At 31.5% G+C, this 11,371-nt stretch overlaps 3 long non-coding RNA genes across 5 annotated transcripts; 2 read left to right on the top strand and 1 right to left on the bottom strand.

Moving 5' to 3' along the window:
• Nucleotides 1-6: 6 nt before the first annotated feature.
• Nucleotides 7-1,432, top strand: LOC112028292 (uncharacterized). Its single transcript, XR_002884602.2, has 2 exons — nt 7-655; nt 1,244-1,432. It is a non-coding gene; the product is annotated as an uncharacterized LOC112028292 (long non-coding RNA).
• Nucleotides 1,433-4,969: 3,537 nt separating this feature from the next.
• Nucleotides 4,970-8,427, bottom strand: LOC111992194 (uncharacterized). Of its 3 annotated transcripts, none has more exons than XR_010628867.1 (4): nt 8,101-8,427; nt 7,628-7,956; nt 7,307-7,369; nt 4,970-6,462 (listed from the first exon to the last, which is right to left on the bottom strand). It is a non-coding gene; the product is annotated as an uncharacterized LOC111992194 (long non-coding RNA). The 3 variants fall into 3 exon arrangements; XR_010628868.1 differs by having other exon boundaries at nt 7,821-7,956; nt 8,059-8,420; XR_010628866.1 differs by having other exon boundaries at nt 7,821-7,956; nt 8,101-8,417.
• A 73-nt stretch (nt 8,428-8,500) lies between these two features.
• Nucleotides 8,501-9,883, top strand: LOC136067394 (uncharacterized). The gene is made up of 2 exons (XR_010628865.1): nt 8,501-8,684; nt 9,334-9,883. It is a non-coding gene; the product is annotated as an uncharacterized LOC136067394 (long non-coding RNA).
• Nucleotides 9,884-11,371: the final 1,488 nt, after the last annotated feature.

Genomic DNA, 11,371 nt, shown 5'->3' with positions numbered 1-11,371 from the left:
TTTTTTTTTTTTTTTTTTTTTTTGTTTTTTTTTTTTTTTTTTTTTTTTTTTTAATGTTGTTATTAGTTTTGTTTATTTTGTTTATTCATTTGTTTTTATTGTGTATGTTTTAGTGTTTTGGATTGAGTACTTATAGATGCTTTTATTTTATTTATTTATTTTATGAATAGAAGATTACATAATAATGGGTGAAAAGCTTCATGAATTCCATAACTTGGGTGTGTGTATTATCTAATCTGTCTCTTTGTGAAATTTTGAAGCAAAACCTAAAAAATTTGAGGAACTTTAGTGTAATTATTTATTCTTGCTGTCTTATTGAGTGCTTATGTTTAGGTGTTTTTTCAATAAAGGTATTTCAGTTAGTAATGACTTCTGCTTAGTGTAGTTGTTTTGATTTGGTTTGGTTTTGGATATATGATTAATATGGTTTTGGGCAATTTTTCAATCAGTATAAGAGTTTTTGCCTCTGCATATGCATCATGCTTCTTGAATGACCATTTCAACCTAAGAGTTTACAAACTTTTCACTCAAATTTCATCCAGAACAATTTTAGATTTACTTATTTCTCTTCATTTATTATTGATTTTTTTCCCTTGGGTTTGTAGGTGGAAAGGCGTTTTCTTAATGCAATCCAATCCAAGTATTAGAAGATAAGGTATGACCAATGTATAGTTTTTACTTTATTAAAATCTCTTTGATTTTGTGCTTTCATAGATTGTGGTGAAGAGTTTCAAATTTGTTGAATCGGAGGGTTTTGAATCTTTTGATACAATGATTTGCTTTGATCTTTAATTTTGCATATTTGTGTAAAAATAATTGGATTGTCTATTTAAATTGTCAGGTTACGGAGAGGAATTACTATATTCATCTTGCTTAATTTGTTTCTTAATATTTTGAGTTACATTATTTACTAAAATGGGTTTGTTAGTGGGGACTGAAAATGTTTCCAATCCTTATAGTTAAAAGTAGAAAACATAGACATGTTTGATGCCTGCAGCCCATTGTTATTAATCTGAGTGACATCTTTGAGAAGAGGATCTCATGAAAATTGCATTATCAAAATTTAAACCATAACTGAAATATAAAAGTTGCATTTTATAATTTAAAGATATAACATTAAATCTAAATCATAAGAGTTGGACATAAAGAAATTACATCTCCATAGACTTATGGGGGATAACTTGGTAATAGATGTGTTATCTCATATAAATTGTGTATTCATTTATTTACATTTTGTATACAGGTGAATATTACGATGAGGAGGTTGCTGGAAGAGCGCATGATCTTGCTACCTTAAATAGACAATCTATATCAGTAGTTAAATGAATAACATATTCAGTTTTATACAAGGTTGAGATTTCTCAATTATATACAAAAAAATTGTAATATTCGGTTTGATTTTTATACATGGTTGAGATTTCTCACAGTTAAACTGCCTTCGTTTGGGTTCTATTCAATATTTTGTTGCTTAATAGAATTGGTAGGCTTCACCTAAGGTTTCTTACATTTTCATATTTTTACATTATAAACATTGTCTGCATTTTCCATTGGTGTAGTAGGTATTGTTATTAAAAAAAAAAAAAAAAGTGAAATTAATAATTTGGTATAAATTAGTCGCACTACATTTTTGGAGTCACTCTTATAGTGAAAATGTGATTTTTTTTTTGGGCTAAGTGAATTATGTGAGATTATTTACTACTGTAGTTGATGTAATTCATAGGTTATTACTATAGGATTTGAATTTCATGATATTTTAATTATTAATTATTGTTAGTTGAAGACATTGGTACTTCTAGCAAAAACAAAGACAACAATTATCTCTCTTGGACCACCTTGAATTTATTTTGTTGATCTTTTGGAACTTTGGAACATGCTTTAAATAATTAACTCTATTTTTTAGAAAAAAAATAATTAACTCTTGGAGTCAAAAGAAAGAAAAAATTAATTTCTTTCATTTTTTTGAGTCCATGTGTGATGAAGGAGAACATATATTTTTTTTTGGGTCTATTTCAAATTTTGTTGAATGAGCAAGAAATTTCAAGATTACATTTCATTGTCTTTATGTAAAACTCCTTGCATTTAGGTTTTTTCCTTGCAATTTTTTTTTTAAATTTTTTTATTTTTGTATTATCTAATTATGAAATTTTTAAATTTTCACCTATGGTTTGCCTTTTGTAATAAATAGAAGTATCCCGCACACTGTGCGGGTTATAAGCTAGTTTCTTATAAAAGCCCTTCTCATGGATGGCACAAATCTATCTTACATAAATCCCTTCTCTTAAAAGGCACAAATGCTCCATATAAAAGCCCTTCTCATGGAAGGCAACACTATTTATAACTTTACAACAACTAAAAGAGCATTGTTAAGAGCAAAACTCATTTAAGTGCATGATAAGAGGAGCAAGCTTAACCAGCCCCTACACACAGCTGGACATACTCTCTCTCCCTCCAGTTGCACCCATTTTTCCCTCTCAGTCTTGAAGTTATCATGGCAAACTGACTCTCTACCGCTGGGGTCACTCTACTGGGATATTATTAACTCACACAAGCCGTACAGCTGAGGTTGCAAACCATCAGAGATAAGTGACTCTGCTTCCATGTCTTTAAATTTACATCATTGAATACATGATTACTTCACATTTAAATATATATTACTTTATTCCAACTACTATTACAACTATTAACCAAAGCTTAAACTTATTTAAATGCATGATAAGCGGGGCAAGCTTAATTGGCTCCTACCGCTAGCATTCTACTGGAATCCTATCAGCTCATTGATGCTACACAACTGGAGCTATAAACCATACAAAGATAAGTGACTTTGCTTCTATATCATTAAATTTACATTATTAAGTACATGCTCACTTTACCTCTAAATAAATGCTACTTTATTTCAACTGTTATTACAACTACTAATCAAAACTATCACATCAAACGCATATTATATATTTATTCGACCACTATCGTGATCCTTAGACTTTGGCTTAAATGGCTTTGTAGGCTTAAAAGTACGGCGGTAGTTGTTGGACCATGTGACCCGATGTTGAGTTCTGGTCACAACTCCCCAAACGGAACCCGGGCCTAGTAAGGTCATCCCTCCAATGGACCACATGTGGCTGGGCAACCAAAAAAGGCCCCCGAACATATTGTTTGTTTGAACCACAAGAACAATCATTATTTAAATTTCTATGAAAATATTATATATCATTTTAATGAACAAAAATAAAATAAGAAGAACAAGTCTTGCATGTTACAAATTTGTCGAACTAAATAAATTTTTTATTTTAAAAAACAGCGGCCTCAAATTTGTCGTATTTGTTTGTCAAGAGCTCTCTCTCTCTCTCTCTCTCTCTCTCTCTCTCTCTCTCTCTCTATTTTTGTTTTTTTTATTATTATTATTTAATTTACGGAGTAGTTGGACAAGTTGTCCAGCACTACCTCTTCAAGCAATTGAGCTTTAGTTCAGTACTAGTTGAGGCAGCACTGCAAGAGGTGCTTGCCATTATACTTAAAGTCACATAAAGTCAAATATAGAACCATTATCAGCTTGTCCTATAATATAAATTCCAATTTAGATCAAACCCACTTCTAAATCAAATCCTAATTAAAGAAGACACATTATTCTATGTCATGAAACAATGTACTTTTCGAATGCCATCAAAATTCAAAACATCATAAAGAATTTATAAACATGATCTTTCTCTCATTTTGTATACTCTTAATCTCATTTGTAATCCACACTTTCTACTCTGTCAAAGGTTTAGGCTCTCAAGTACCTGAGTTAAGCCATAAAACCTTCATGAATTGGCACCTCCATTTAGCACATTAGGTGACCACTATTAAAGGAATGAATGTTGTTTACTACACCCTACATACATACAAACAAAACATAATCGAAAAATATATTAAAACATTTCTCCTTCATATTTGGAAAAATGCCTAATATGGTATAAACAAAACAAAATCGATAAATATATTAAAACATTTCTCCTACATATTTGGAAAGGATGCCTAATATGCATTGTAATGGTATAACCAAACTAAACAAAACTATATTCAATTAGCCAAGACCTTGTAACTCAATTGGTTGCCACCTCCTATGTTTTCATCGAGACATCAGGGTTCAAACTTCAAATTGCCTCTCCACAACTTCGAATTATATAAATATATATATATATAAAAAAAAGGTTATATTCAATCAACAGTTTAATTTCATAATTCTATAACATTTGTAATATTAAACTAAACTAAACTAAACTAAATTGAACAACATGTAAGAGACAAAATCAAAACATCCAAAAAGGAATGAGCTAATTGATTCACAAAAATCTCTCTCTCTCTCTCTCTCTCTCTCTGAATGAACGAAGATATCAATTTAATTTTTTTATTCTCAAGTTAATTCCATCATAGAGTTGAAAAATATCACCAAGTGACAGGCTAATTTCTCTAAGTGCATTTGTTTCAATCTTTTAGAGCTTCTTAATTTAAATGAGGTAAAACTGTTTGAATTTAGCATTGAGAGATTTAACATAAAAAATATAATAACCATCGATTCCTTGCCTAAAGTTATGCTTCTCATATGACAATTTGATCCTTATTGATAATTAAAAATAAAGCATTCACTTAATTTTATTGCTAAAATTGAACAACCTCTCCTAGAGAGGCAAAATTTTTAAGCTCTCCATTTGTTTACTTAAGAATAGGAAAGAGAGAAAATTTTTAAGCAATTCATTCTTCTTTCTTCTATTGGGATTTTCATATTTTAACTCTAACCTCAGCTTCCTAAATTCATAGCTTTGACAAGACAAGTAATAAGCTCAACTTCTTTTTCGTTTTTTCTCTTACTAAAAGACCCAAAATCAAAATAAANGTAATAAGTCACCTTCTTTTCCATTTTTTCTCTTACTAAAAGACCCAAAATCCAAAATGACACAATCTGGACTATTATTTTTTTCTTTTCTTTTTTCAACCCTCTTCAGTTTCTCATAATTGAACTCACATCAGCTCAACTAAGCTTATAGCTTCAACAAGAGAAGTAATAAGCTCACTTTCTTTTCCATTTTTCTCTTACCAAAAGACATCCTTAAATAACAAAACTTGTACCACTTCATTAATTTATACTTTTGTCACCTTCTAGATTTATTATAATTTAATTCTTACACAAGCTAATAGCTTCAACATGACAAGTAAAAAGTTCACTTTCTTTTCTATTTTTTATTTTCTAAAAAGCCAAAATTATAGTAAAACACACACATATAGATGTGATATATAAAAGACCATGCAACAAATATTAGAAAAAAAATGATATTTGGCCAAAGGAAACAAATGCAACCTTATATATCATTATGTGATGTGCCATAAATCAAAATTGTCCATTCCTTGGCTTCCTAATTACTGTTTACAATTCTTGTGGCTTGACAAGCAAGAAAGGAGCTTTAACTCCAAGAAGCACATTTTTCTAAAGAAGTCACATTCACATAATTTCTTGCTTTAACAAAGAGGGCATAATTTCAACAAACCATGTAAGTTAGATTTCGTTTTCTATTTATCTTGGTGGCAAGAAATAAAAAGAGAGTCAAAATTATGGTTGAACTGAGTTTAAATTGCAAATAGAAATTTCATTTAAACATCTACTATATCATTTGTCTTAATGACAATTGTGAACCATGAAATTGAAATATTCCAAAGCCAAAATCCGCTTAAACCACAAGCAAGTATTATGTAGTTTCCTATAAAATGTAACGAATGAGGAAAAACCACACATTTGCACAACTATTAACAAAAACATATTTATGCGATATTCTTATATTAAACAAAAATTTAATTACAAATTACAAAAAAGTATAAAATAAAATAAATAAATAAGTGAAAAATGATAAGGCAAAATAGAATCAAAAAAGGGGAAAGATAATATTTGAACTCCAAAAAAAACTTATAACCCAAAATATCTAAGAATTGTAAAATTCAAATCACTAATAACTTTTCTTCTTATCCTTTCTGAGTTACCAAATAGACTTCCAATTCATTTTACAAACTTCATTTGCTTACATAAGAAAATGTCAGGAAACAGAAGAAATCAAATCCAAATTTTAATACTCACCCTTCACCATCCCCATATCTGAACAGACACACACATAAAAAAAACACACACACACACAACCCAAAAGATCTAAGAATTTCGAAAGTTAGATCTCTATACTTTTCTTCTTATCCAGTTTTAGTAACCAACAGCCTTCCAATTGATTACACAAACTTCAATTGACTAAATTAGACAATGCGAGAATAGTAAAAGAAAACAAATCCAAATCTTGCTCTTAACCATTCTCATCTCAAAAGACACACATGCAACATTTTCAAAGCAAAGAAAAGAAGCATGGATATAGCCATATTCGAATGAAAATGTGAAATCTTACACGAGGAAAACTTTGGGTAGAATCAAGAACACTTTCAAACCTTCTCCATCTGCAATGTACATAAATGGTGATTTTAGAATTATAACCAAAAAAATAGCCTTGGAATCAAAATATACATTAGGGGGAAAGAGAGATGAGATATGATTAAACCTATTCTGCCATGGTTAGGGTTTGCCTAGATTAATAGAATCTGATCCTTGATAATTTGTATAAATTGGCACTTCGGTTTGGTCAAGCTCTTTTTAGTTATGCTAACTTGATTTAATGCAAATAATTTTCCAAGCCAAATTTGTAAAAAAGACCTAGGATAGGGATTGGGATTAGCACCTTAACAGAATTCTGATGATGTTGTTCAAAATTAATATTCATAGATGAGGTAAAAAATTTAGTCATACACACTGATTTAATATACAAATATCAAATATGCTTCAGAAGTTCAGATCACATAGTGTAAGATTTCCCATTTAAAATATAAGAGATTTAAAATATAAGATATATATATATATATATATAAAGATTAGATCAATAGCCAAACTAAACTTAAAATAAATAATAAAAGAACAAAATTGATCATTCTCCCAAAACTCCAAGAACTATGAAACTAACATTCCAGAATAACAGAAATATAGAGTTAAATAAGAGAAAGTGACAGAAGCGCATTTTTAGATAGAAAAAAGATGAGATGAAATCCAAAATCCATGATGAAAATGAATTAAACAAGAAGAAAAGAGATTAATTTGAGTGACAATTAATTTGATTACAGATCACTGATCACGTTATGCCTAGAATCAATATATCAAATATTTGCACACACACACACACACACACACACACACATATATATATATATTCAAAGACCTAACATTTTTACCAAAAAACACAGCATACCTTACCTTTGTGAGATAATATCCAAAAGATTAGTCCCTACTTTTGAATCAAATAGCTCAGTTTGGTGGCTGCAAATTGAATATAACAAATTAGCACTTCAAAAAAAAAAAAAAAAAAGAGGAAGATTACAAACCCCATGTCCAAACACATCACCACCACCATTACCGGAAACAAAAACAACAACAATTGATATATTCCTCTAGAATATTATAATTTGTATGGTTCTTTTTATTCTTTCTACTAGTAGGATCATTCATTTATGTGTATAGAGAGAAACATAAAGCACAAATTCTGCTATGAAATTGATGGAAAAACAGCAACTTTACAATCGAATGGAGTAGGTAGCTTTTCTTTTTGGCAAAATTGGTTTTGTCTCTGGTGCATAGGTCTGTATCATCAGTCCAGTTTTTCCCGTTGTTAAAAAATAGAGAGAATAACATGGGATTAGGCAAAAATGGAACCAAATTATGATTAGTGAAACTTCAAAGTGAAAATATTAGAGAGAGAGAGAGCACTAACCTATAGTGTGTTAGCCGAAAATACCAAAAATGGAACCAAATCCCCTTTCTTTATGATTTGTTTCTCTCTCCCTCTTTCAATATCTTCTCACCTTAGAAAGGAGAAACCCACGCACACACAACTCCAAACCCAGCAGCTAAAAGTTTAGAAGAAAAGAAACCCAAAATACCCATATTAGCAAATGAAAAGAAGAAATCAAGGAAATTATAAAGAAGATAAATTTAGAGAATGTAAACACCTATAGTATGAGTTGAGAGAAAAACCAAAGCAAAAACCAGACCTTTGATTCATATAATAGTTGAAAATCCCTCTCCATTTTTTTTTTTCTGGTTCTTCTCTCATGCAGATTGGCTGCAAATGTTCTTGGGTTTCAAATTTTTTTTTGTTGATCTGGATTAGTAGAAAGAGATCGGTGCTAAGGCTGGGTTGTGAAGGAGCTGAATCACAGTACAGATCGGTGATTTGGGAGGAAAAGAAAGAAGAAAAAAAATTCGTGTAGAGAGAAGAAGAAGAAGAAGATAAGAGGCAGTAAACGGTGAGTCACTGTTGTTTGAGTTTATCTTTAAATTTTGACTAAATTGTTGTTCTCTTCAAACACACCGTTTTAGCTTCACAAGAAAACAAAGCTTGACTAAACCAAAAAAATTATTGTAGAGAAGCTCATTCATTTTTNTTGGTGTCATAACTCATGAGTAAGTTGGCTCATGCCCTACTAACAGGCAATAATACCTAATCCTGCAGGTATTTCATATACTGGAGCTTGGTGAAGGGCAAGATATTACAGCTCTGGCTCTAAACAAGGATAACACGAATCTCTTGGTGTCAACTGCAGATAAACGGTTGATAATATTCACGGATCCAGCTGTAAGTTAAATGTTATGTTATTCTTTGTATTTCATGTTGTTATTGCTTACTCCATGGCAGAGCAATATGCTACTATTTGAGCTGGGGAATCTTCTTCGACTCCTTTTAACACTGTTTAAGGGGATAACCATGCTCAAATGTTTTGTTAAATGATCTTTTTTCATTTGATTAACTGAAGAACATATGATGCTCAACAAAAGAAGAAAAAAAAAAAAAAAAAAAAAACTGAAGAATCTATGAAGGACATTGCTAACAACCAGCAAATGCTTTCAGTCTTTTCTGGGGACTGAGGGTGGTTGTCCCACTTAAGCAAAGAACAAATTGACTCTGTTTGAGACTTTCAATTACCTGAGCGCCTTCATCTTTATAACGGAATACAATAGATATTCAAAAGAAAAAGAGATTTCCTCAGCCTTTTAGTTTTTATTTACTGTTCTAATTGTTGTTATTGTACATTGATTTATTTTGTTACTTTGATGTGAGCAAAATTGTTTAATTAAAATGAACTTTCTGTTTTATAAAACAGTATTTTAAGAACAGAATAGATTTTCTTTACCCTGCAAAAAGAAAAAGGAAATAAGTAGCAATCACTGTAAATGCATATTCTAAATTGAAATGTTGTCACACTGTTGCTGCCTTTTGCTTGCAGTTGAGTTTGAAAGTGGTGGATCAAATGCTCAAGCTTGGTTGGGAAGGTGATGGGCTCAAACCCCTCATAAAGTCGTAGTTTTAGACCTTTGATATTTGTTTTACTGGATATGGAACACAAAAGACATGGATACCATTATTATACCACCAGGACAGATATACTACAAGAGCCTGTTGGCGGCCTTGTTCAAAATCAAAGTCAATTTCATTCGATGCTGTCTGTGTGGGTGTAACATAAGTATTAGTCTAGCAGAGCAATCCTATGTATATCTATAGAGTGCGTTGTTGTTAGATGTATTCAGGCATTTTGTTTTTTAAAGGAAACAAAAATTGAGTTGTAAGTATGCTGTCATTGAAGTTGAAGATCTTTAGGGTCTGAGGTTAGGCTGTTCATTTTTGTCAATCAAAAATTTTTGTTATAGAAAATTAAATGAAAGTACAGTATATACATTCCTGTATTCTTTTTGGATAGAGACTACCATGGCTTTCTCCGGTAGCTCAATAGACCCATATTTCTATAGTGAAACAGAATTGAATCATGGTAAACAGAATTGAGGTATTGAAGGCTGCCCCATCATGAAGCTGCCTGATGTTTCATCTAATCATTAATACAAATAAATATGTAAATAAGATTTTGTGGTAATTATTAAACATTTAATTTCATGGTAATTTTACTGGATTCCTTAGACTTTGGCCAACATTCAGGCCTAAATTGTATTCCAATGAGTACAAAAATATTGCAATGTTCTTTTATTTTTGGGTAAATTGCAAACTGTATTCTTAAAGTTTGGAAATGTTTAGATTTTACACCTTAAAATTTTAAAACTTGGATTTTATTCATTAAAGTTATATTTCGTAGCCCTTCTATTTATATTTTCTATTAAGTGTCATAAGTTTGCCATGCTTGTTTATTTTGTCCAATAAAATGATATTATGTTATTTTTATTTTAATTATTAAAAATTTTATAGGCTAAAAAAATGACGTAACATTGCTTTATAAAACGAATTAAACATTAGTGGCAAGCTTATGTACACTTAGCGGAAAATATAGATAGAAGGGTTGCCGATGCAAATGGAATATAACTTTAAGGGGCAAAATTCAAAATTTAAAATTTTAGAGTATAAAATTCAAATATCTCAGAACTTCAAAGATGCTATTTGTAATTTACTCCTTGTTTTTTTGAGAAACAAATTGTCCCATGTTCTAAACCAAAGAAATCTATATTACTGCATCTTGTTATAACTTATAACTGTTGGCGTTAGAGCATTCGCATCAGTCCGTGTATTTTACACACCAATTTTTACACTAAAAACCTACTTTTTCTATTTTACACATCCTCTTTTACAAATCATCCACATCAATTCATCTATTTTATCACCACTTTTATTTAAATAATCAATTTTCTCCATTTTTTTATTATTTCCTCAGCTACCTCTTAATATAGGCGCGCACTCTCTCTCTCAGCTCATTTTTTTCTCAACCATCATTTTTTCTGATTTTGCTCTCTCTCCCTCTCTCTCTCTCTCTCTCTCTCTCTCTCTCTCTCTCTCAGCCCATCTCCCTACCCATAACCCATCTCAATACCCACGAGCTCCGCTGCACAGCTCCGATCCAAGCTCCGATCCGAGCTCCGCTGCGCAGCTCCGATCCAAGCTCCGCTGCGCAGCTTCGATCCGATCCGCAGCTCCGATCCAAGCTCCCACGAGCTCCGATCCAAAGCTCCGCTCCGCAGCTCCGATCCGAGCTCCCACGAGCTCCGATCCGCAACTCCGCACCACCACTCCGCTCCGCAGCTCCGATCCAAGCACGCCGATCGGTTTGGATTTTGTCTGTGGGTTATTTTGTGGTGTCTGTGGGTTATTTTGTTGTTGGTTTTGTGGTGGTTGATTTTTTATTTTGTCTGTGGAAGTGTGTATCGGAGGAAGAAGATGATGAGGGGTTGGTTGAGCAGATGGAGAAGAGAGAGAAAAAAAGGAGCGAAATTAGAAATATTAAAATAATCTATACATGAGCTACAGTAACCGTGTATATATACACG

This window comes from Quercus suber, unplaced genomic scaffold (genome assembly GCF_002906115.3).
Source record: "Quercus suber isolate HL8 unplaced genomic scaffold, Cork oak 2.0 scaffold_70, whole genome shotgun sequence".
Classification (NCBI taxonomy): Eukaryota; Viridiplantae; Streptophyta; class Magnoliopsida; order Fagales; family Fagaceae; genus Quercus; species Quercus suber.
This window is presented reverse-complemented; position numbering and strand designations above follow the sequence as displayed.